Here is a 26,504-nt window from a genome sequence, read left to right on the forward strand (position 1 = left end):
AAAAGATTCTCCATATTAGCCTTTCCATGGTACCTTTTCTGGATTAGTAATTCTAGATCAAATAAAGGAAAACTAACTCTCTGCAAAACAAAACCACCCAAAAATTTAAAAAATGAAATAAAATAATTTTTAATATGAAATAATCTGACAATTGTGTCATGAGTGAGAATGTGTTTAACTTTTAAAATGTAGGGGCTTTGGGCTGGGTATGGTGTCTCACGCCTGTAATCCCAGTACTTTGGGAGGCCGAGGCGGGCGGATCACAAGGTCAGGAGATCGAGACCATCCTGGCTAATACATTGAAACCCCATCTCTACTAAAAATACAAAAAAATAGCCGGGCGTGGTGGCAGGCGCCTGTGGTCCCAGCTACTCAGGAAGCTGAGGCAGGAGAAACACTTAAACCTGGGGGGAAGAGGTTGCAGTGAGCCGAGATCACATCACTGCACTCTGGCCTGGGCAACAGAGTGAGACTCTGTCTCAAAAAAAAAGACAAGACAAGACAGATAGAAAGGAAGGAAGGAAGGAAGGAAGGAAGGGAAGGAAGATGTAGGGGCTTTGTTGGTTTAATTTTAAGAAAACAAATGGGAGGGTATTGTTTTTTCCACTGTTGGTGTTTTTACAGCAACACCCTAACAAGATTCATTAACATAAAAGTTGAGTGAAGGTTTATAGCATGCTTCAGAGAAAATCTTCAAAATTTGTGAACATCAAGTTAGGAAAGTAAGTTGTGATCATTGTCATCTAAAGTACACAGAATACCTATACTTAAAGTTAAAATTTCATTTTTTACTTACAAACATATAAACTTAATTTGAGTAACATATGGAAAAATATGTAGATGTTTTAATAAACTTATTTTTATTCTTCCAGTCATTCTTTGATAGTGTGTACACATAATTTGGGTTCTGAAACCAGGCATTGGCAGATGCACAGAGCAGGGGCTGAAAAGAAACAAGGAAGGAGCATCCAGATGTAACATGATGGGGAGAAGCAACCCGGCAGAGCCTACCAGAGGTCCAGAGGTCATTACAAAAGGATGGAATGCTCGAAAGGTCTCCCAGGTTCCATCCTTGCTGCTCACCTTCCTCACTTGGTATCCTTTCCTGGTTAAATGCATCCACTCCCTGGAGAACCAGAGACTGAGAGTGGCCTCCAAATATTCACTGTTCTCCCATATTTTGTTTGTACACCAGTCTGTAATTTTTAATTAAAATTAAGTAAAACATTAACATTTTAATTAAAACTAGCTAAAAGATATTGCACTTTTCAAGTGTATGACTGAGCTTAATAATGTTTAACCATGGCTTTATTAAGTGAATACGTGGGTCTTCAACATTAAATTCAACTTACTTCACATTAACATTTGCAAATACATTATCATCCATTCTTACATATTTCACATCAACTAACTTGAAGTGCAGAAGGCTTGCACTCAAATAACTCTTCTGAGGTGACAAAAAAGCCCAAGACTTGAGGCCAAGTCTCTAACCAACAATGACTGTATCAACACTGGTGAACTCATAAGAAGGAACTTCAAGGTTGGGAGGTGCAGGCCCCTTCCTAATCATGCGAAAGGCATCATAGTGTGACCCATGGCAAGGGCCGTAATAACTACCAGAATGTCCTGCAAATGCAGTGAGTACATAACCAAGGCGAATGCAAACACTTATCAGGATAACCTACTTTAAGTTATGGGATACATGTGCAGAACATGTAGGTTTGTTACATAGGTACGCATGTCCCATGGTGGTTTGCTGCACCCATCAACCCGTCATCTACATTAGGTATTTCACCTAATGCTATCCCTCCCTTAGACCCCCACCCCCTGACAGGCCCCAGTGTGCAACGTTCCCCTCCCTGTGTCCATGTGTTCTCATTGTTCAACTCCCACTTGTTGGAGTTGTTTGGTTTTGTGTTCTTGTGTTAATGATGGTTTCCAGCTTCATTCATGTCCCTGCAAAGAACATGAACTCATCCTTTTTTATGGCTGCATAGTATTCCATGGTGTATATGTGCCACATTGTCTTTTTCCAGTCTATCATTGATGGTGAAAAACTGGATAAAGAAAGTGGGGTTTCTTTACTTGTTCTAAATCATGCTGTGGATCCTGCAAATGGGGCCTTCCAACTGCAGCTTCCTAGTCAGTTTCCTTCTTGGTTCTGTGGCCCACAAACAGGAGTTTGCCTCTTCCTTTGAAAGGCATATTCTTGCCTTCTGGAATATCGGATAACTTGGATTTGATTTCGACATGACCAACACATCAGCAAAAGCCCTCGTGCTGGGAACAAACTGGGGAAAGATATTGTTGGCACCATATGCAACAGTAGCTGTTGCAGTTAACAAATAAGAGAAGCCTTTTCTAGCCTTGCTGCTCTTTTTTGAAGACTTTGTACTACCTAAAACTTCATTGTAATGCTACCCAGAAAAGGCAAGCACTTTGATGTCCATAAGAGAACAACGAACAGAAGCAGGGACATTGAGGCCCACGTCCTGGCCACTCAGCGGCTCCCAGCACAGGAAGGGCCGCTTCATGTCCAGCACAGGCAGCTCTGGAGCAGCAAGCACCACGGCCCACACCAGGGGTCGCAGTGCACCTGCCACTTCATGGCATGTGGCCAACAGAATGGGCGCTAATCTACATTTATAACAGAACTCCAAGTAGCTGGGCATATATCCATCCAGTTAAATTACTACATTACCCAGAATCCCATGACTTGACTATGTTCTAGTCAATGAGAAATAAACAGAAGTGTGGTACTCCCAAGGAGTTTCTTTTGAAAGGAAGATCGCAGCCTTCTTTTCTTCTCAAATTGCAACCCACAACAACATGCAAAGATATGAATGTTAGAACTCTGGTAGCAGCTTTTGACCTAGGTAGCTGAGAAGTGAGCTGGAAAGAGACAAAACTGTCATAGAGTTATGATTCTCTCTCTGAATTATATATCTCCAAAATTATTTTAGGTGAGATAGAAATGCATTTTTATCTTCATTAAGTCACCATCACGTGCAGTACATGTAGTAAAATGGAAACCTAACTCATAAGTGTGGCTTTAGGACACAACTCCAAAATCAATGCTCCAAACCCTGCTTTCTTCCCAAAGATTATGACCTAGATATCCAGTCATCTTCTGGATAACTTTATCTGAATATATCAACACTCCCCCAACACACACACACACACACACACAGAGAGAACTTAGCAAGAATAAAACACAACTCATATTGCCTCCAAAATATGCTCTTTATGCTATTATTTCCTAGCTCAATTTGAAGGAAGATTCAACCATTTATTTGCTGAGTGACATCAGGGGAATCTTTTTGCTTCCCATTCCTTCATCATCTGCCAGTAACCAGCATTCCTCCTGCAAGATGTCTGGGATCTTCCTACCAGCAGCTATCACGTATTGCTCTCCCTCCCATTGTCACCATTCTGGTTTTGACCCTTACCAAGCCTTGCCTGAATTGTAGTAACAGCCTCTTAACTGGTGTGCCTGCCTCTAGTTTCAACTCTACTAACAGCCTCCTACAATCCTATATGAAAATCTAATAGCATCATTTTCTGGCTTAAAATCTTTTCATGGCTCTCATTAAGGATGGAAAAAAGCCAAGTTCCTTGGCATGGTATTCAGGGCCCTTCAGGATCTAGCCAGCACTGAGTCCCCTAAAGCAAATCCTAATATACCTCTCTTTACTCTCTTCTCCCATTGCCCACTAAAGCAATACTCACTCTCTGGAAAGCCAGGCTTTTCTAGTCCCCAGCACCTTTGTCATAGTGTTCCTGTCATCTGGAATGACTTTTCCCTTACTTACGTGTCCAGATAATTCACCTAAATATCCAGCTCAGGTGACAACATTGCTGTGAAGCTGTCACTGATGTCTGCCCAATAAAATTCATACATACCTTTAAACTTGTACCTTGAAAGTTGCATGGCAATTGTTTATTTGCACACTTGACTCCCATGATAAACTGTGAAGTTGTTAAATCGAGGATTATGTCTATTCATCTTGTCAATCCCACCTGAAAAATAATAGGTATTTATCACAACAGTAATAATAATAATAGCTAACTCTAATTGAGAATATCCTATACACTGATACCTTTGTAAGTACTCTATTTGTATCTCAATTAATTACCAATGAGGAAGCACTATTACTATTTTACATGTAAAAGGAAACAAAGGCACAAACACATAAAGTAACACACAGCTAGAGAGTCAGGCTTTGGACCTAGGAAGCCAGCTTCGTATCTGTGCATTTAACCTTGGAATGGCTACAGTAAGATGCTCCCAAGTAAGCATCCTTGTTTTCTTCTCATCTTTCTCAAATTGTCCAAGACCTTATCAGGTTCAAAAACAGATGCTAAATCTATAAGTAGAGAGTGGAGTTCAAAAGAAATGTATTCATATTTGCTAGAAAAAAAAAATGGATTGCCCAATTAAAAAAAAAATGGATTGCCCAACATAGAGATTTCCAAACACAGAAGATGATCAGAACTCCCTAGGGAACTTTGTGAAATACACATTCCCTGCCGGGCATGGTGGCTCAGGCCTGTAATCCTAGCACTTTGGGAGGCCAAGGCGGGTGGATCACGAGGTCAGAAGATAGAGACCATCCTGGCTACACGGTGAAACCCCGTCTCCACTAAAAATACAAAAAATTAACCGGGCGTGGTGGCGGCGCCTGTAGTCCCAGCTACTCGGGAGGCTGAGGCAGGAGAATGGCGTGAACCCGGGAGGCGGAGCTGGCAGTGAGCTGAGATCCGGCCACTGCACTCCAGGCTGGGCGACAGAGCGAGACTCCGTCTCAAACAAAACAAAACAAAACAAAACACATTCCCGGTCCCAACCAAGATCTAGTAAATCGGCATCCCAAAAGTTAAAGGGAAATTTCTTTAAAGTAAATACAAAATTTCTGGGATTTTTAAGCAATATGTTGCTATTTAGACTCAAGTCCAGAAATATATTTACATACTATGTCTACAAAATTCCCCAAACATGTAAGTCTAATTTATTAAAATGTGAAATTAGCGACCCTGGCATTGCTCATTCTCAGTGAACCCATGCTGGCTCCTCATGACCATTCCTCGGCAAACTGTTCCTTTCATAACCTACTAAAGAGGGCTGCAGGGTTATCACTGTGCAGTTTTGCAGCTTTAAAACATATATTTTGTCTCCTTTATGATGATTGAGGCAACATTTTCCATTCAACAGTATTTCGTTTCTCCATAAATTCTCAAAATATTTCTGGCAGTAATTCTACAAGTTACTTCTGTATCTTAGGGTGTGATGGATCTAAATCCAGTGTGTGCAACTCATTTCAAAGAACTGGGCATTGTCTTCCTCTTAGCTATGTTTGTCCTATGCTTTCAAAATGATAGAGAATTTAATAATGTTATTCTTTCAAATATTATTTTATGTTTATATGACTTCATATTAATTTAAAACATGTTTTTTAGTGTTAACTGTTTTATTCATATTTTATTTTACATTTCTTCATGTTTCATGGACAAAGTGAGATTAGTGTCAGAATTAGAACACAGATCTTCTGATTCTTAAACTGAGACCCTTCTCACCTTATCACCTAAGTGGTTTTCAATGCAGTATGATGCACATACAACACCAGTTTGAGCATTTCTTGAGTTAGAATGATTGTATCCAACAATCAGGGTTCAAAGGCAGAAAATATCCTTTACAAATAAAGTGACTCTGGACAGGTCCCCCATCCTCCCTAAAACCCAGTTCCTCATCTTAAAGTTGTCCACATCTCATATTCTCACTATTTGTGTTGAATCAAATGAGTTAACACATATAGGGCTTTACACAGTGTCTGGGGATACTATTATTAGTCAGATGATATCCCTTAACATGAATAATAGAATGGCAATGACAGAAATAATTCTTGGCATAATTATCTGGTCTAAAACAATAGAACTTGTTCTATTTTCTGAAATCTTCCTTCTCATCTTCCTTAAATGTAATTGCTATATTTATTTCTTTTAAAATATGGAATGCTTTTTATGAATGTGAATGTCATTCCTGTGCAGGGACCACGCTAATCTTCTCTGTATCCAATTTTAGTATATGTGCTGCCAATGCCAACACTAATGGACATATTGAAATATATCTATTTTTATATCTCACAGAATTTTATGAAACAGCGTTAGTATTTGGCATTTTGAACTAATCAAAAGCAGGATGCTTAAGAGTTTAACTCAAATTAACATTAACATTGTCACTTTCACAGGGATGGTATAAAAAGTTATGATGTTACTAAAGACTCAGCTGGATTCCTGTCAGTGCTAATAATGCTTGAACTTCATCAGTTATTAGTGCAATTTAAAAATGCTTTCAACATTTCCTCACAAACCACACCTCCTCCTAAATAATTCCTCTTGATCATTCCAAAGCATGTCTTTAACTTGCTGACTTCATCAGCTCATCAGACTGAATAGGACAAATGAGGAGAGGAACTTTGACCCCTCTCCCAGTCACATATCATCAGAATGCAGAGCTTCTACGTTCTCCAAAGAGGAACAAGGGATTTACTTATAAGAAATAATTCCCAACTGGGCGTGGTAGCTCACGCCTGTAATCCCAGCACTTTGGGAGCCCGAGGTGGGTGGATCACCTGAGGTCAGGAGTTTGAGACCAGCCTGACAAACATAGAGAAACCCCGTCTCCAATAAAAACACAAAATTAGCCGGGCATGGTGGCACATGCCTATAATCCCAGCTACTCGGGAGGCTGAGCCAGGAGAATCGTTTGAACCCGGGAGGTAGAGGTTGCGGTGAGCCGAGATCACGCCATTGCACTCCAACCTGGGCAACAAGAGCGAAACTCTGTCTCAAAAAAAAAAAAAGAAAAGAAAAAAAGAAAAAAAGAATTCCCAAGCCCCTTGATATGAGACACGGTATTGGGTCTCCAATTATTACAGAGCAAATTAAACTTTATTTCATTTAATTTTTATTAAATCCATCACTTAATGTTTTAAAGTAAATAGAGTGGGTGCTTTATAATATGGTTGCATTGGGGAGACAGCAAATGAAGAGTGTCCCACACAAATATTGATGGAGCCATCACTTTTTTAAAAATTAAAAATCAAGACTTGAGACAGTGCAGTACTGAATGTTTGTAATTAACTGTGATAAAAGTCTAACAATCAGACATTTCTCTGTGGTAAATTTTACATCTCCCTTAAAAATTTCATACCTTGTCCATTGTGACAGATCAGAGGAAAAGTTTGAGGGTTTACATAATGCGTTAAGTATGAAAGTTATCTAGCTTCAAGTAAAACTACTTTTTTATTCAAAAGAATTCAACAATAACCCTTCAAATATGATTGATCATTAAATCCATCAAAGACACAGTACAGGACAAAATTTTTATCACTACCTAGTAAAATCTGTCTAAAGAAATTCAAGTGAAAAGAAGGCATGATTAAAGTATTTCAGTTCTCTTTGGGGGTATGTAAATGTAGGTCAGTATATTTCAGTGGTCAAAAAGAGGTTAACACCAGCTCTAGACTTATTCAAAAGGTCCATTTCAGGTTATAATAATTTTGATAGCATGGTAATAATTTCTGGACATCCCCCCCACCTTGCCATTTTCCCAAACCTTGAGAAAGCCTTCTGATTCTTCCCATATATGCCACTTTTACAAAGGAGCAGAGGCTTTGAAAGAAAAACATTTTTGGCTCTGTTAATGCTAGTGTATTCTTCCAGCCCAGTATTCAGTGTTCAGGACTGGACAGGCAATTACATGCAAATTTGTTGGGAGCTAGGAGGTTCATTTACTACATTCAACCCCATAGAGGAAGATCAATAGAAGTGCAAAACTTAATCCTAGATGAAAGCACCATGTTCAGGTAATGGTTATAGAGTTAAGGCCCTCAGAAGAATGTTAGGAATCAAAAGGGCATGCTAGAGAAAGGCATTATGCACAGTGCTTTTTTGAACCATATGGGAAAGACAACAGACAAAGTGAACCAAAGAGTTGGAACACAAGAAGGTAGACATGCAGTTCAACACAAATTGTTAGGGTTTTTCAAAAGATATGAATGAGGATTGGACCAATTAAAAATGGCTGCCTCGAAAACCTTTTGTTGGCTATTTAAAGAATAGTGAGGTACAAACAATTGCTCAAACGTAAACCATGCAAGCCATGCTTGCATTTAACTCTGAACTAAAAGGGGGACTCTTTACTGCTAGTTTTCCTGTCTCTTAGTTTTTGTGTCGGTTTTCCTGATGTCTCCCCCTGCCCGAGGCCACATACTTTGTTGACATTTAATAAAAGTTATTGAGCAGTTCATAATAAATATCAAGAAGAATATATACATTAAGAATTATCGTCGATTTCATGGAAGACAGATAATGGAAAAGAACAGGGTGAGAACTAGTTTGTGTTGTAGAGGCTAGTGATTGTTCTGATTGGTTGTTAAGTAATTTGAATATCACCACAGAGTATGAACGGGTATGTAGCCTGCATTACCAGGGGAAGATAAAAGTCCTTAAAGCATATAATTAGTCTTCATCAATACCAACTATCAATGTCTTCAGAAAGAATTCTGGGGATACTTGACCTGGTGTCCAGTGGATTTTCAGAGGATCCTTGAGTTATTTCCAAAATTCTCATGCACCAACTAAAATTGCATGCAAATTTTTATGTACGTTTTGCCATTTATTGTTCCCATTTACTGAAGAAAGAAGTCTTTAAGAAGATTTAGAAATTTTTTGAAACAAACAAACAAAAAAAACAGAGTCTCTAAGGAATAAGAAAATTGGCCAACAATTTCTCTGTAGATTAATCTAGGTCCCCTAAGAAGGAGATGTCAAAGACAAGATTAAACATGCAAGGACTTTATTAGAGAAAATGGCCGTGAGAAGAAAATGGGGGAAGAATCGGAAAGACAAAAAGACCCATTAGACCAAGATGCAGTTCTGACCCTGAGAGAAGAGAGGAAAGAAATCACCCCCAGGCCATCATGTGGTCTATGGAAGGTTATAGGAGAGTTCCTGAACCAAAGTTGGTCATCAGTGGAGTTTCATGTCTCACAAGAACAGGTATGCCTTGGTTATCTCTGCCATACTCAGAGAAACAGGTGGGAAGCGTGGCCTCAGCCCAGACATGGCAATGGATTTTAGAGCCTAGCAGCTAGGGCCCTTCATCAGTCTTGTTTGCTGTAGTCGAAAGTCTGCAAAGCACATTTCTTTTGACACCCCCTCCCCAAACCAACACACACAGTCTAAGTCATGTTATTGGTCAACTCTGGTCTCCACCCAGCCCATACACTTGTTCAGGAAATCAGACTGAATTACATGCAGTTGGAACTAGTCACTTACTTTCCTCATGTTTCATTGTCTTGATCTATATGATAATTCCAATTTGAAACTTGTTTAGATATCTAATCCTTTAATACATTCTAGACATACTGCCAGGTTTTTATTCTTGCTTTTATTCAAAACTGAAAAAAAAAAGATTTCTCTCTTTTTCCACCTAGTTATCTTTGAATTAGGCATCCACAAATAGAGTTCAGAGTTCATTATGGTAAGATACTATATTAGGTGCAGTGTAGAATATGATTAAACACAAGCTATTAACTGTATAATCCCAGATTGAGTTTTTTAAACTGAATGAGAGAGGCAGGCAGGAAAGAGCATGATCAATAGATAAAATTCCATAAGAAAACCTCAGCAGTCACAACCTAGAAACATAATGTATATGCCTCAACATGATTACTTTAGTGAATTACAATGTCATTTCAGAAAACCGCTCTCACAGTACTTTGATAATGATACATATAAGTGACGCATTAAAGAAAAAAGTATTCTGGCTAGAAGGCCTTAGTTTAGTGACATTGACCCAATTCTGTTTTTGAAGTTTACAGTAGCATGTTTAATCTATGTTACTTAATGGAACCTAATCAAAGACAGTTATTTCCATGAGAAAATTGTCTAAAATCTTGTCTTAATTCTCTGTATTGAAACTTAAAGAAGGGAGAGAAAGCAACTTCAAGAACAACAAAAATGTAATTTAAAAACAAATAACAAACTAGAAAGTATTTACAGTACACATTGCAAATCCTTAATTTATGAAACACTTTAACAAATCAATAATAAAATTATAAACATTCAAATTTAAAAATTCGCAAAAGTAATAAATACAAAATGTGCAGAAGAAATACACACAGATCATATATGAAAAAAATCACCTTCACTTATAATGAATGAAATGCAAGTTATATAATAAGCTTCCATTTTCATTTATATAATTGACAATTCATAGAAATAATAAAATTTACCATTGTTAAGGATATTGGGAAGCAGTTCTCTCCTGGAAATAGTTTGAAATTTCTGTTGAAGGCAATATAATACACTAAAGGCCTTAAACAAGGTCTGTTTCTGACCTAGATTCTACTTTCAGAAATATAGCTTAAAGAAACATTACAGATATGTAAAAAGCATATAACAATATTTAATAAATGGATTCATAACTATAAAATAGAGGCTTGTTTAAGGATATTAATAAAATAAAATATTACATAGCCATTAAAAATCATGTTTAGAAAAAATAACTATTAAATGACAGATAACATGTTTCGATAAGTTTCTGCATTAGTTTGTTCTTGCACTGCTATAAAGAACTACCTGACACTGGGTAATTTATGAAGAAAAGAGGATTAATTGACTCACAGTTCCACAGGCTGTACAGGAAGCATGGCTGAGGAGGCCTCAGGAAACTTACAATCATGGCAGAAAGTGAAGCAGAAGAAGCCACGTTTTACATGACCAAAGAAGGAGAAAGAGTGTGAAGGGGAAGGTGCCACACACTTTTACACAATGAGGTCTTGTGAGAGTCACTGACTATCTTGAGAACAGCAAGGAGGAAATCCACCCCCATAATCCAATCACCTCCTACCAGGCCCCTCCTCTAACACTGGGGATTACAATTTGACGTGAGATTTGGGTAGGGACACAAATCCAAACTATATCAGTTTCTAAATGAAATGGCAGGTTACATTTTTGTATTTTGTATCTACATTTTTATTGATTTTGCAGGACAGTTCCAAGATAATAATAATTTGATGGCAGCAGATTTCTGGTTTCGATTCAAAGTTCTGCTGTAAAATCAATAGCTCCATGCCTATTACTTGAAAAATACGCCAGACAATAGAGTTTTTGACAATGCACCAGTGCTTATTTCATGTGAATTTAAAAAACATATGGGCAGGGATATTATTCAAATACTCCAGTCATGATTTATCAACCCCAAACAAATAGCCAAGCTGATAGTGTGAAACAGACTATGGAGGATGACCTAAAGTAAACTCTTAGAAAAGAGGACCCGGTATGACCTGGTAAAGTGCAGAGAGAGGGCCACCCTCACAGTCAGCAGATTCTAGGCAGAGCCCTGCTCTGTCACCCTCCAAGGATGGAGCCCTTTTCATCTTTCAACTTCAGTTGCCTCACCAGTAGGATAAGGATACTGCCCTCCAGAGAGGACTCATACGAAGATTAGGGATGATGTATGTAAAGGCTTCACCCTTCCCATATCTAACAGAAGGTCGGTATTTCTGAAGCACTAGCAATTAAAAGTGATTTCATCACTTTTAAAAACAGGAGTATCCTACTGAATTACTAATGGAGCCACAACCCTATCCAGCCAGACTTAAAAAAAGGATTCACAAGGCAAATAAGCAAATGGATGTTTATTTCACCCAAGAAGACAAACTTCAAGAAGAAAACCTCAAAATTTGTTAGTGGTCCTACCAGTTTGACCTGGATTTATTTATCATCATGCACTTGAAATTTGGGGATACTGCATGCTCTGTGGACCTTATCTAGATGTGTGTGTCTTTGCATTGTTTTCGGAAGAAAAATCATCTAATGTCCTATCATTGCCTATATGATAATAACTAGTGTGATTTATTAAGCAACTATTATGTGTCAAGCCCTCAGTTAGATGCTCTACATATATAACTTTATCTACAAAACTCTTGCTAACTATGTACTCTTCCCACTTAATAGATAGGAAAATGGCGTCTAAGGAATTAAAACTCCTAGGTCAGGAACAGTGGTTCCCGCCTGTAATCCCAGCACTTTGGGAGGCTGAGGTGGGCGGATCACCTGAGGTCAGGAGTTCGAGACCAGCCTGGCCAACGTGGTGAAACCCCATCTCTACTAAAAATACAAAAATTAGCCTGGCATTGTGGCAGACACTTGTAATCCCAGCTGTTTGGGAGGCTGAGGCAGGAGAATCACTTGAACCCAGGAGGTGGAGGTTGTAGTGAGCCAAGATCACGCCACTGCACGCGGCCTGGGTGACAAGAGCGAGACTATGTCTCAAAAAAAAAATGTTCACGGTTATTTTAGGAGTCACATGTTCTTTAGCATGGCACACAAGGCTCTTCACGACTTTATAACTAGGCTGCAATTTTCTCACGCATAAAATGTTTAAAAGACAGTAGTATCTGGGATGACAGAGGATAGTGGTAAATGAGGATCACCTTGAGCTGCGTTATTTGTGGGAAACTTGATAGAGGTGGGGGAATCAATTGGTCCTTGTGTAGAAAAGATTTAGAGAAGCAAAGAGCAAGATATGAACCCCATGTATTACAGGAAAAAAAATGATGTTCTCAAGCAGCGTCAGTGGCCCCGATGGGGAAAGTCCAAATGAATTTGTAGTGAACTAGCTCCATAAAGAACTGGAAAATATTCAGTAAATGGTATTTGTAATTGTAGATCATATTTCTTGGAGGGTTCAAAATTAGAACCCAAACTGTGATATCAATATATAGAGGGAAAAAATAGAAAAATACACGTGCTAATCCTCTTGCCAACTCTAAAGAGAATAACAAGATTGCAAATAATGCTAATTTGAGCAATACATTGATAGATTCATATAAGCAGATATATCTGTAATTAATTCAAGTAAAAATGTTTTAAAACTCCATGCCATGTTTCTCACTGCAAATACGCACCTTTTTCATTCTTAAAGTCTTCAAAATAGAAGTGCATCTTAGAGTCAAAGTTACCTTAAAGTCACTGTAACCAGGCAGCACTCTTGACTTAGTTATCTTCTTACTCATGAGCAAAGTTGGTTGCTTTTCTTGGTGGCTTACCTGGCAAACTGCAACTTCTTAGTTTTCAGCCAACAAAACATTTAAGGACCATTAGAAAAAAAAAAAAATATGAGCTCTAATCGTTGCTTGAAATCCTTCCATTGACATTTTCTGGGAAGACTGTGTAGACATAAAACTAGCGAAAAGTTGTCAATTACTTAGAATTTAATGCCAATGACAATCGTGCAATAGTCCTGGAAATATCCTGACTCACTAGTCCACTTCATGCACAGAAGAAGACACTTTGTGGGAAAACATGGATATAAGTGACTCTGAGTCGAAAAATAATTCAGAAGAGTCAAACTGAATTTGAAGACAGTTTGGGAATACCTTTAATATACTTTACCTCTGTTTTCCCTTTTTTAATGTATAAGAGTAATATGTGATTAAAACTTCTATATCTGAATCAGTCTAAATAATAACTCTGTCAACAAGTATGAAATAAAAATTCTTCAGTAATAAGAATACATTGTGTCAGAGTTTAATTAGCATTTTTTTCTGCCTTGGTATAATAAATGGTGTTTTGGAGTTGAGGAAATATAGCACTAACTGAAGAATACCTTTAAATGCTTTCAGAACTCCTTAATTCCTATCAAAACAGATGGAAACCCTGTCAAGAACAGTGGTCCATCAGCTGGTAAACAGAATAAATAATGCAGAAATTGTACAGTATATTTATCCATTATTATGGCAAACATGTTCCTTTAGCCCCAAAATGAGTAATCCTATAATGAATTTACTCCAAAGTATCCAAGATGAGTAAGCAATTCTTTTGTAGTAAACTACTTGCTGCTATGAGGTAAATTAACTCTTCCAGATACCATTTAAAAAAAATCACTTCTTACAGAGTACTAAATTATACATTGATGTTCTAGGCAGCTAATTCGCCACACAGGAGAATTTTTCTCCTGTGGGGTAATTTATTCCTCTTACCTCACGTGGATCATGTAGAGTCTAAGAAAGTCATCTAGATTACTGTGACTATTTGAATTTGTGCCATTTAAATGAAATACACTGTGAGGTTCATAACAAAAATAAGTTGAATTGAATATTGTTAGAGAACTTGGTAGAATTTCAGACAACAATTTGGGGAGTGGTTTTTAGTGTTTTGTTATTAAGGAAAAAAATATGAGTAGGTTTAGGGTTTGATGCTTCTTTGACTCTAGTTTCTTACAGAGTCTCTGTTTTGATATATATATTTTATTACCTGTCCTCTTTCTGTTGCTAAGCAGATGGGACATGTTGCTATGTGACATTTTACATGACCACTTTTATGCAGTTTCAACAATAATGACCAGGGGTCATGAAAACATAATCACACACACACTAAAAACTGGAGCACTTGCCTTTTTGTTTCTGGAAAACTACAAATAATATACTCAAAATAGTTTCTCAGGGTATAACACTCACGGTAATATATTTATTAAATAAGTTTTTTTCTATATATCACTCCTTTGGAAGTTCACAAAGATCCAGTATAAACATCGTCATCATATTTCAGGTAAGAAAAATGAGACTATGAAAAGTCAGATCAAATGAGAAATACATGGCAACGAGGGGAAATGAGTTCTATTCACTGGATTTTTTAACCCAGAAAATATCAAAATTATCTCCAAAGCAAAGGAAAGCTGGAAGTTTTACACTTGCACTAACAGCTAATTTCAAGGTATATTTTTACTTCCTGTAGCTCTAGGTGCTAACTTTAATCTTTCTTACTCTTTAATGATAATAATAATGTTGACAGATATCAGTCACCTGATACTGAGTTCTACTAGGCAGCCAAATAAATGTTTTCCCTATACCAGCCCACAAAATCCTCACAACAGTGGAAGATTATGAAGAATCCAAGACTCAGAAATCTAAAATCAAGGTCATTGAATAAATAGTGGAGTCAGGATTAAAAGTGACATGTGCTGACTTTTAAACCTACACCTCTAACCACTACACTGTACTGTCCCAGCTGCCAGGTCTTTCAGAATTATCAGAAGTTTCTCTTTCCATTTGAGTACAGGTTGTTCTTTCATACCTACAGTTTTAATTAATGTTTTTCATTCTCAAAGAACACAGTACAAGTGCGTTTAAAAAGCAATAAAACATTTGTCTGCAGAAGGCATGGTAAATAGCTGGATGATAGAAAACTGAAAGACAATTAGCATACAATGAAAATAATGCAGGTATATGTGCATGTAATTAATTGCTCTAGAACACACGAAATAGAGAAAAGCCAGTGGCCAGGTATGTGGTTCACTAGAATGAACATTGCATCAGGGACCCAAAACCTGATTTTTGGTCCATTTTTAACATGCATTTATTAAATATTGAATAGATGCAAAGAAACATCTGTAAATATCTGTAGTTTAAGAACCGCAGCAAAATCAATGCTTATCTCTGGACCATACTGTTAAATAGAGCATTAATGTGATCGGTGGAGTCCCTGCTTCCCTCCTTCCATGAGGAACTACTTTCCTAAATCTCATGTTTCTCATTCCCTTTGTTTCTTTGTAATTTTACTACACAATTTGCATCCAGAAACAATGTATTGCTTAGTCGCTTATAATTTAGCACATAAACATTCCTATATTCATCAGTAGTATTATGTGACTCGCTTTTTCCTTAACATTAGATTTCTGAAATTCATGCATGTACTTGCTTGTTGTTACTTATGGCTGCAGTTCATTTCCTTGAATTTCTGCATGTATGTGGATACATTATTTTTTGTATGACTATGCCATATTTTTTATCCATGCTCATTTTAATGGGCATTTTCATTGCTTCCAGTTTTTTGCTAGTATAAAAGTTACCAGCCTAAAGATTTTAGCCTAAAGAGTTTCCTATCTTTCTTATACAAAAATTTCTCTAGAGTATATCCCTGCAAGGAAACTTGCTGGCTCACAGGATAAGCATATGGTCAACTTTCCTAGATAATGTCTAGTGATATTCCACAGTGCTTGTACAAGGTATACACCTGCAGTGTGCAAAAGTTACGGTTGCTCCATAAACTTACCAACAATTGTTTCAGTCAACCTCCTAATTTTCACCTATCTGCTGATGAGTATGAAATGCTGTTTCATTATGGTTTTAACTAGGATTTCTTTGAAAACTATTGAAATTGAGCTTCCTTTCATTTATTTAGAAACCGTTCAAGTTTCTTCTTGTGTGAAGTACCTGTTCTAGTCTTATCGTCCATTTCCGCACTGGGTTTTCTTTCTCAGTCTGATTTGCGTGCATTCCTTACGTGTCCTGAATACTAATCAATGTTTCACTATGTGTGCTACAAATACTTTCTCTCAGTCAGAGGCATATATTTTCACATTCTCTGTGAGGTCTTTTTATGAACAAAAGTTCTAAACATTATTGAAGTCAATTTTTCAAGTTGGTGGTTCTTTTTAAAGACATCTATCCTTACATTAAGGTTATATGGATCATCTCATACATCATTTTCTAAAAGCTTCAGTTTTGCCTTTCACGCCTCAGTCTTCAATCATCCTAGAACAGGTATCTGTGTTGTATAAAATATGAGGTCTAATTTAACTGTTACAGTATATGGGTGGGTCCAGTGTCATTTGTTGAAAAATTTATATTTTCCTTAGTGCCCTGCAATGCCATCTGGGTCATAAATCAAATTTCCAGTCATGTGAGGATCTATTTGGGGCCCTCTGTTCAATTTAATTATTGTCTTTGTTAGCCCATTTGGTGATATCATATTGTCTTAATTACTCTACACTCACATTAATTCTTGGTATCTGGCAGGAAAATTTCTTTACCTAAGTTTTTGGTTCTTGACCCATGTCTGAGTTCTACATGGCTTCTGACTTTTTCAAATAAATTTTAGGACCAGTTTTAAAGCATCACCAAAAATATTATGTTATGAGTTTTAATGGAATTTTAATCTAGGTAATTTTTATTAAAATTTGCATCTTTAGGATATTGAATTTTCTTGTCCATGAATACCATAGAGTCCTCCATTTATATAGGGCTTTTCCAATGTGTTCTCACAGAGCTTTATTATTTTCCGTGTAAAAGTCATGCATATCTTTTACAGATTTTGTTCTGAAAACGCTGTACATACTTTTGCTTTTATAAATCACACTCTCTTGCCTACTTATTTTTAAGTTAATAGAAATGTATTGATTTTCGTACATTGATTTTATATCTAGCCACCTTGCTAAATTATCTTGTTAATTCAATAAATAATCTGCATATTATTTTGTGTTTTCTGCACAATTATATGCAAATAATAACCATCTCTTTTTTTACAATCCATATATCGTCACAATTTACTTATTTATTTATTTTTGTCTTCTTTTTTTTTTTTTTTTGAGACAGAGTCTCGCTCTGTCATCCAGGCTGGAGTGCAGTGGCCGGATCTCAGCTCACTGCAAGCTCCGCCTCCCAGGTTTACGCCATTCTCTTGCCTCAGCCTCCCGAGTAGCTGGGACCACAGGCGCCGCCACCTCGCTCGGCCACCTCTCCCAGCTAGTTTTTTTTTTTTTTTTTGTATATTTTAGTAGAGACGGGGTTTCACCGTGTGAGCCAGGATGGTCTCGATCTCCTGACCTCACGATCCGCCCATCTCGGCCTCCCAAAGTGCTGGGATTACAGGGTTGAGCCACTGCGCCCAGCCCTATTTTTGTCTTAATGAGCTGGTTGGAATCTCTAGCGTAATGCACATAAGAAGTAGTAATGGTACGAAAATTTTCATGTTCTTGATCTTGAGTTAATTTTAAATTAACTGCGAATTATTCCACTAAAATGCTGCATGTTACTTGAAGATAAATATTATCTACTTTTAGTCTGCTAAAAGTTTTTATAATGAATAGATTATAGATCACGAATTTTATCAAAAGCTTCTTCCTTTGTCTGCTGAAGTGGTGTACTTTTCGCCCTTCATTAATAATAAATTATAATTTAATTTCTTTCCATGTAAAGCAAGCCTTGCATTTCTGGAATGATGCCAGTTTAGTCCAGTATTCTTTTTTATATAGTGTGTGATTCATTTTATTAATGTTTTGTTTAAGAAATGCTCTTCTGGCCGGGCGCGGTGGCTCAAGCCTGTAATCCCAGCACTTTGGGAGGCCGAGACGGGCGGATCACGAGGTCGGGAGATCGAGACCATCCTGGCTAACACGGTGAAACCCCGTCTCTACTAAAAAATACAAAAATAAACTAGCCGGGCGAGGTGGCGGGCGCCTGTAGTCCCAGCTACTCGGGAGGCTGAGGCAGGAGAATGGCGTGAACCCGGGAGGCGGAGCTTGCAGTGAGCTGAGATCCGGCCACTGCACTCCAGCCTGGGCACCAGAGCGAGACTCCGTCTCAAAAAAAAAAAAAAAAAAAAAAAAAGAAATGCTCTTCTCTCTCTATGTGCAAGATCAGACTTTCTAGTCCTTACATTCATTTGTATGAAATTTGAATAATTTATTCCATGAATGTTACATAATCCACATTGACTAATTCAACTGGAAATAATGTTTTGTTTCAGTTTTGTTTGTTTCTTTGTGAAAAGGGGAAGTTTTTAACTGCTGAATCAATTTCTTTAATGATTATAGGATTATGTGATGATCTATTCTTTACTGCATTAATTATGGTAAATTATATTCTGAAGACTGTTTCCAGGTCTAATAAGACTTCAGTGTTAGCATAATTTTGTTTATTATTCTTTGATTATGAAGACTCTGCAGTAATATCCTCTTTTATTTCAAAATTATTATTTTTGTGCTCCCTTTTCTTGATCAATTTGGCTGGTGGATTGGGATTGCCTTTGTAAAGAACAAAGTTTGGTTTTGTGGGTTCTATTGTACTTTTTTATTTTATTGTAAATTCCACTTAATCTATTTTTAGGTTACATTCCATTAGGTTTTTTTAGTGTTATAAATAAAAGTCTTAGCTCATTAATGTTCTGTCTTTTTTTCTCTTTTAATGTATAGTACTTTTGGTTTTGTTCTATTCTAAAAATTTTCTAATTTTTATTATAATTTCCTATTTGGCCCATACTTTATTTAAAATTATGTTTGTTTTGGGGTGTTGTTGTTTGTTTTGTTTGTTTGTTTTTGAGATGGAGTTTCACTCTGTCACCCAGACTGGAGTGCAGTGGCACAATCTTGGCTCACTGCAGCCTCTGCTTCCCAGGTTCAAGCAATTCTCCTGCCTCAGCCTCCCAGGTAGCTGGGATTACAGGCATGTGCCACCATGTCCAGCTAATTTTTGTATTTTTAGTAGAGATGGGGTTTCACAGCTTGCCTCGAACTCCTGATGTCAAGTGATTCACCCGCCTCAGCCTCCCAAAGTGCTGGGATTATAGGCATGGACCACTTTGCCCAGCCTAAATTTATATTTCTTGATCTTCAAATGCCTATGGTTTTGTTGGTGATAGTTTGCTGTTGGTTTCTAACTCAATTGTTTAATGCTCAAAAAAAAAAAATACTCTGAATGAGATAAATCCTTTGAGTTTGTTGAGTCTTATGTGGTGGCCCAGTATATGATCTTTTTTTCCATAAATAACTTGAGATAAACATGGGGTTCACAATTAGCTCTGGTTAATTAAGCTCTTTAGGTCTTCTCTATCTTTACTGATTTTTTTTGTCTTAATCTAACAAGCACTAAGACACAATTACTATAACGATAGACTTGGGTATCAACTTCTCTTTGCAGGTCAGTCAATTTTTGCTTTATATGTTTTGAGGCTTGGTTACTAAGCACATATAAGTTCAATACACACACACACACAAACACATAGACAACTTCTTGTTAGCTAGAAATTTTTATCTTATAATCACTCCTTATCTCTAGTTAGCCATTTGATTTAATGTCTGTTTCCTCTGTCATCAATAGAACTATCTCAAATTCCTTTGACTAGTATTTACCTAGTTACTTCTAAATATGTATATATATTTTTATATATATATAATATATAAGAAGTATATAAAAGTGTAGACATATATGTGTGTATATGTACGTACATGTGAAAGAGATATATATTCTTCATATATGTATATGTTTGTGTATATACATATGTATGAAAAAGATAGGTATATATCTTTTTCTCTCTGTCTGCTTTTAAGATCTTCTGTTTGTCTTTGGTGTCTTGAATCTACACTCTAATATCTCTATGTGTAGATTTCTTTGTGACTATCCTGTGTCATTTATTATGGTCTCTGGCTTTGAGGATTGGTAACCTTAATATCTGGAAAAATTTTCAGCCATTATTTATTTAATGATTGCCTCTTCTCTATTTTCTCTCTCCTTTCTTTAAGGACCCTATTCATTTTAATCTCTCTTTCTCATTTTTCACCTGTTTTTCCTTATTCTGTATTACAAATACTCCTAAATATATCCCTATCTATCCTAATGTGTATAATCCGTTTGTACCATTTGTTGAATGTTTATTTTCAAATATTGCCCTTTTTCTTATTCCTAAAAACAAACTATATTTGGTTTTTTAAATCTACTTGATCATGAAGTCTCTTGCTCATTTTCAATTCCCTTTTTGATCTTTAAGCATATTGATAACGTATATTTTATTCTCCCTGCCAGATAACTCTAATTGACGTTTTTGAGATTGTGCCAACCTTTGTTTACACCAAGCCTCATTCACAGGGCCATATTTCCTTGTATATTTTGTTATACTTGTATCTGAATGATGAGGTTCAGGGCATGCTACCTCAAAACATGGCACCTTGACATTTGAAAAAAACAGCAGAAGCAAGAAGGTCTCGCCGACCTTCTCCTGCCATTAGGTCATCCAGAAAAGAATTTTCTAAACTTCCTCCAGAGTAGGTCACAAGATATTGAGGAAAGGATTAAAGACACAGAGTTGCTAAGAAGCATCCGAACAAACAGATCGTGCTATGTCCCCCCCCCGGTTTGTTACCATTAGACCATACCCTTTTGTCCTCCAATCATACTTCTGCAATAGTCATTCATAAAAACAGATTTCCCTGTTTCTTTGTGTCTTCACTTCTGAAGGCTCCCACCTCATGTAAAAGTTATAAATAAATTTGTATGCTTTCCTGTTCTAATCTGTCTTTTGTTATAGGGGTCTCGGTCACAAACCTTGTAATGAATGGGTGAGGAATCTTTTCTCCCATACATGAGTTTATCTTTCTCAGCATCAGTCTTCGCTTCTGTCAGATGCCTGGTCATACTGGTAACAAAAGTACACTTTAAATTAAATTATTGGCTTGAGGTTCCTGAGACTATGCAGGTATAAAATTCAAATGTGAGTTCTCAGGGTAAACATTCTCCCTTATCCACAGCCAACACCGAGGTTCAAGACAGGAAATTGCTCCTTCTGTCAATGCTACCTGCTTCCACACATACAATCCAGGACAGGGACCAGATTTAATTCTAGCGACTTTTACAGTGATGATGTAGCCTATTGGGGTCTCAGTTTTATTCTGCTGATCTCTTACTAGATTCCTGTCCTCTCCCCACCTCTGTGGGAATGCAGAAGCCAAAGCTCAAGGTTATCTGGATTCAGCAAATACCTTCTTGGTTGAAAGCAGCTTCCATGGTAATTTACCTCTCCAGATCCCTGCTTTCACTTAGTTCTTAACCTCTGAGTAAGTTGTCAAATTTAGCAAATAAAAATGCAGGATGCTCAATTACATTTGAATTTCAGATAAATAATTTTGTATACATATGTTTCATGCAATATTTGAGACATACTCATATAATCAAATTATTTATTGCTTATCTAAAATTCAAATTCGACTGGATTGCCTGTGTTTGTTTTCTGGCAACACTGCACTGAAGAAATTCTTATTTTCTTGCCAGTTCATTGATGTATCTAGGGAGGCTTTTAAAACTTAAACAGCATTTTTTGCCGGACGCGGTGGCTCATGCCTGTAATCCCAGCACTTTGGGAGGCCGAGGTGGACAGATCACGAGGTCAAGAGATCAAGACTATCCTGGCCAACATGGTGAAACCCCATCTCCACTAAAATACAAATATTAGCTGGGTGTGGTCACGCGCACTTGTAGTCCCAGTCCCAGCTACTCAGGAGGCTGGGGCAGGAGAATCACTTGAACCCAGGAAGCGGAGGTTGCAGTGAGCTGAGATTGCACCACTGCACTCCAGCCTGGCAACAGAGTGAGACTCTATCTCAAAAAAAAAAAAAAAACCGTAAACAGCATTTTTGTTGTTTTCTGCAAGAAGGTCAGTCAAGTTTGCATACTGCTAGAAGCAGAACTCATTTTTGCTTTTCTCTTACCACCTATCCACCTTATGAAACTGAGGAAGTCACTGGCCTCTGTGAACCTTAATCACTCACAGTATTCTGACTGCATATCCTGAAATTTGGAAAGGACCTTAGAGATCATCTCTTATAATCTCCTTATGTTAAAATACAGAAAACTGAGACTCAGACAAGTAAAACACCAAGGCCAATATTATACCCAATTTAGCGTCAGGGTGGAAACCAGAAATCCTGCCTCCTCACTCATTCAGCATTCTTTCCATTCTACCATGTTGACCATGAGGATCAAATGAGCTAAGTAACATCAAGGCACTAGGCAGAACATTGAAAGTACATAAAGCATTAGAATAAAATTAAGGTATTCAAAATGATTTTGATTACAGAGTCTAACAAAAATTGGGCAGCTTAAATGTGAGATTTACTATGGAAAAATATTTATGGAAGGAACCTCATAGGAATATAATAACATATTTATACATTCTTTCCTTCTAGGAATCTTAAACATAACAATGAGAATTTTCTACAAATATTTAAAGAAAATGATATTAAAATAAAATATCTGGCCAGAAATATAGTATATCCAGCAAGAATTTTTGACCTAGAACATAATATATTCTCCATAGCAAATAAGACAAAAAACAGAACTTAATTAGCAAAAGCCCTCTCTTCTTTTTTCCTTCCTCTTTTCTTACAAAGAAATGCTTTCAGAATGCTTAAGACTCTCACCATGCTACTTTCTTTGCTACAATCAGTGCATGATTGCCACTCAAATTGCTATACTGGTCCTTTTTCCTCTAGCTCTGCATAAAAAGAAGATGCAGATGAATGGATTTTCTGTGGGTTAATTTATTAGGAGTGCAAAGCAATTATCAGCAAGGTAAATCATGGAACATGAAGTACACTGTTACATGCTGGTTGCTGTATAATGTAGGTCCCTTGGCCACAAATGCAATTAAAGTGTTGTATTTTATTCCTTTTAATTTTATCTCCTAGTCTATCCTTGGCTTAACCCAGACAAGTTTAAACACATGTCAATATGTGATCAATAGGTAGAAGTGTATAGTATTTACCACAAACAATTTCTTTATTTTTGGTGACATGGGATAAATTTTCATGATATTATAGCATAAATCTACAAAATGGGGGTTAGAAAATTTAACCGTAGGACTCCATTCCCAGGACATCAGCTTGTCAGTTTCTTGTGTGGCTGTAATCGGGTGAAATTATATTACTGTCATGTGACCAGAGACTGGAGGGAGGTGAATTAAGCAGTGCTTGCAAATGCCTGTCACATGAATAGTATCTAAATCTTCTGTTTCTAATTTTAAAGGGCAGGTCCAAAGAAAGTCATGTTTACCAGGCTTTCAGGACTCCAAAGAAAGCCCTAACAGCAGAAGCAAGGCTTTTACCTCACAGACCAGTCCAAGTCTGAATACTATGAACACGATAGAAAGGCACTACTTCAACAAGGAGAGTGGGGCTAAAATCCCAGTCCTGTCATAGCTAAATCTGGTCATTAGGATGACTAATGATTTAAACCCTCTTTCTTCAACCCCTACAGTGAAATTCTAGTACAACCCGTATCACGCTGGACTGTAATGTGTCCTTATGTGTCTCTCTCCCTACCAGCTCCATCTTTAGCTCTTTGATGATGCTGAATGAAGGACAGTCTTGTAAGAATCAGTGCTCCCCTGCTCAGAACCATTTAGATATTTTAGCAGCTCACCAATAACCAAGGCTTTTATTAGTTTTTTTTTTTTAAAAAAAAGGTTTTCATGGCTGTTTGTACCATGATTTAGAATTTGACCTTGATTCAGTTTTCTCATTCAGTTTCTCCTTGCCTCAGTTTTCTCACTTACAGAGTGGTGATAACAACTGCCTGGTGGGATTATTAATAACACATGAAAAAAATATCTATTTTGTAGATTAACAGAAGCTATCGTGATGATGGTGGTTATTCTTTGTTCACCAAGAGCTATAAGCCAAGAGCAATATTTAAAATGATACCTCCGAGGCAATACATCAGGAAATACCAAGAAACAGGCCATTAAACTTGAAGAAAGTGACAAAACGGTACCAGTAAAGTAAGTGGTCAGAATAAGTAAGGTTAGAAAGAAAAGATGATTGGATAAAGTGAGTCTGTATTCTGAAACAACACACATAGGTTAGAGGAAAGAGGACAGAGGCCGGGCCCAGTGGCTCATGCCTGTAATCCCAGCACTTTGGGAGGCCAAGAGGGGCGGATCACCTGACATCAGGACTTCAAGACCAGCCTGGCCAACATGGCAAAACCCTGTCTCTACAAAAATACAAAACTTAGCCGGGTGTGGTGGCATGTATCTGTAGTCCCAGCTACTCAGGAGGCTAAGGCAAGAGAATTGCTTGAACCCAGGAGGCAGAAGCTGCAGTGAGCTGAGATTGCATCACTGCACTCCAGACTGGATGACAGAGAAAGACTTCACCTCAAAAAAAAAAAAAAAGATGATGGCAAATGTGAGACCATAGGGATTGCTGGGATTTAGTGGGAAATTGTTGATTTATTGTAAAGAGACGAGGTGGGAAGAGGTGCTCTATTAAAAATAGTGTAAAAAAAAATAGTAAAAAAAATACTGTCATGAGGTTGAAACATTCCTATTTGTCCTAATGAACAATTAGAAACTTTCAGGGATTCTGGAGTAACAGAGTAAGGCAGAGAAAGTCAGTAGTTTGACTATCATTCTGGCACATCTGTAGGGGAGGAAAAACATATTTTCCTCACCCATCTCAAGTTCATGGCTAAGGTCCCTGTAACAAAAGAAAGATTAACAAGGGGAAAGCATACCATTTTATTTAATGTAAGTTTTTCATGACGCAGGAGCCTTCAAAAGAAAATGAGACCCAAAGAAATAGTTAAACCTGTGTGTTTTAATGCTAAATTTGAAGGGTGGATAGTCGTGAAGAAATATAATATGACAAAAGCGGTATGATCTAATGGCAATAAACTGGGGAAAACTTAGCAGGACCTGTTTGTTCCGATTCTTCTCTGTGACCCTTTGTCTTCAGAAATAAGGATAGCCCTTTCCTCTGGGTATAGGGAGGGTACCTCCCACATGAAGTTCTCATGAACTGTGTCAGAGGAAGGTCAGAAAATCCTCCCTAGGTTTTATGACCTACTTTGGGGGGAAGGTCAGGCAGACCTTCCTGCTTTTGTGGCTTTCCCAAATTCCTTTAGCCTAAAATATTCAGGGATACTATATCCTGAACCCCAATACATGTTTATATCTTCTTCTTCTTTTTTTTTTTTTTTTTTTTTTTTTAGCTTACTAGGTTCTGTTACAGAAAAAGTCTTGAAAAATGGAAGAAACCCACCCGAAGGCTGCTGTCATCACACAGATAAGAGGTGGTGAAGGCGGTAGGTGCAGTAGGTGACTGATTCTGTGATGCATGCTCAAGGGTGAAGAAGATCAACATCTGTTCAGACTGTTTCTTCCCTAAACCAGCTGAATCCTCAAAATACAAGCAGACACCTTCCCTGTAGCAAAAGTCTCTGTCCATAGTGATAGTGTAAATGCCCCACAGAGAGAGTTAAAATTAAACTTCTCACATTTTAGCACCTCTGTGTGAATACACTTGCTTGTTTGTTTTTCCTAGAGCAGATGCCCATAAGGGATTGTCAGGAAGGTGGTAAGAGCTCTGAGCCCTAAGTGGGTGGCAACCATCACTGACGCAGAGAAGGACATTAAAAGGGGTGGCTAGGGGTGTTGAATGTTGGTTCTCTTCTGCAATTTTGCCTGAGGCTGCCTTTGAGGATGATAGTGCTGACCATGACAATAAAACTCTGAATAATAACTAAATGTGGTCGGGGGAGAATTAAAAACTAATGTTAAAATAAACAGAGATGTTAAAACAGTGTTTGTCCAAACTCACCCTTTTGCTTTTGGGGGAATTCAGTTATTGTGCATGCCCCTGCTCCTTTGTGTGAGCAAATTTTAGCTTCAATTCAGTCTGCATTGCACTTCTATTACACAAATGTCTCTTTGGCTTCGTCTGCCTTCCTTCACTTGAGATAACCCATCATTATTGTCTCCACTTATCTATGAAACATGTGTTTTATGTTTAACTTGCATGTACAAATTGAAGCGGGTTGTCAACATTACTATGGACTGATATATTCTAAAATAAGTAGATGCAATGATATTGCCTCAGTGTTGTA

At 37.4% G+C, this 26,504-nt stretch overlaps 1 non-coding gene and 1 pseudogene across 1 annotated transcript; both read right to left on the reverse strand.

Annotated features, from left to right (window-relative positions):
- Positions 1–1,486: 1,486 nt before the first annotated feature.
- On the reverse strand, positions 1,487–25,846 carry LOC112622528 (annotated as a pseudogene).
- LOC112623905 lies at positions 6,001–6,103 on the reverse strand. Its single transcript, XR_003119261.1, has one exon. It is a non-coding gene; the product is annotated as a U6 spliceosomal RNA (small nuclear RNA).
- Positions 25,847–26,504: the final 658 nt, after the last annotated feature.

The sequence above is a fragment of the Theropithecus gelada genome, chromosome 4 (genome assembly GCF_003255815.1).
Source record: "Theropithecus gelada isolate Dixy chromosome 4, Tgel_1.0, whole genome shotgun sequence".
NCBI classification, from domain to species: Eukaryota; Metazoa; Chordata; class Mammalia; order Primates; family Cercopithecidae; genus Theropithecus; species Theropithecus gelada.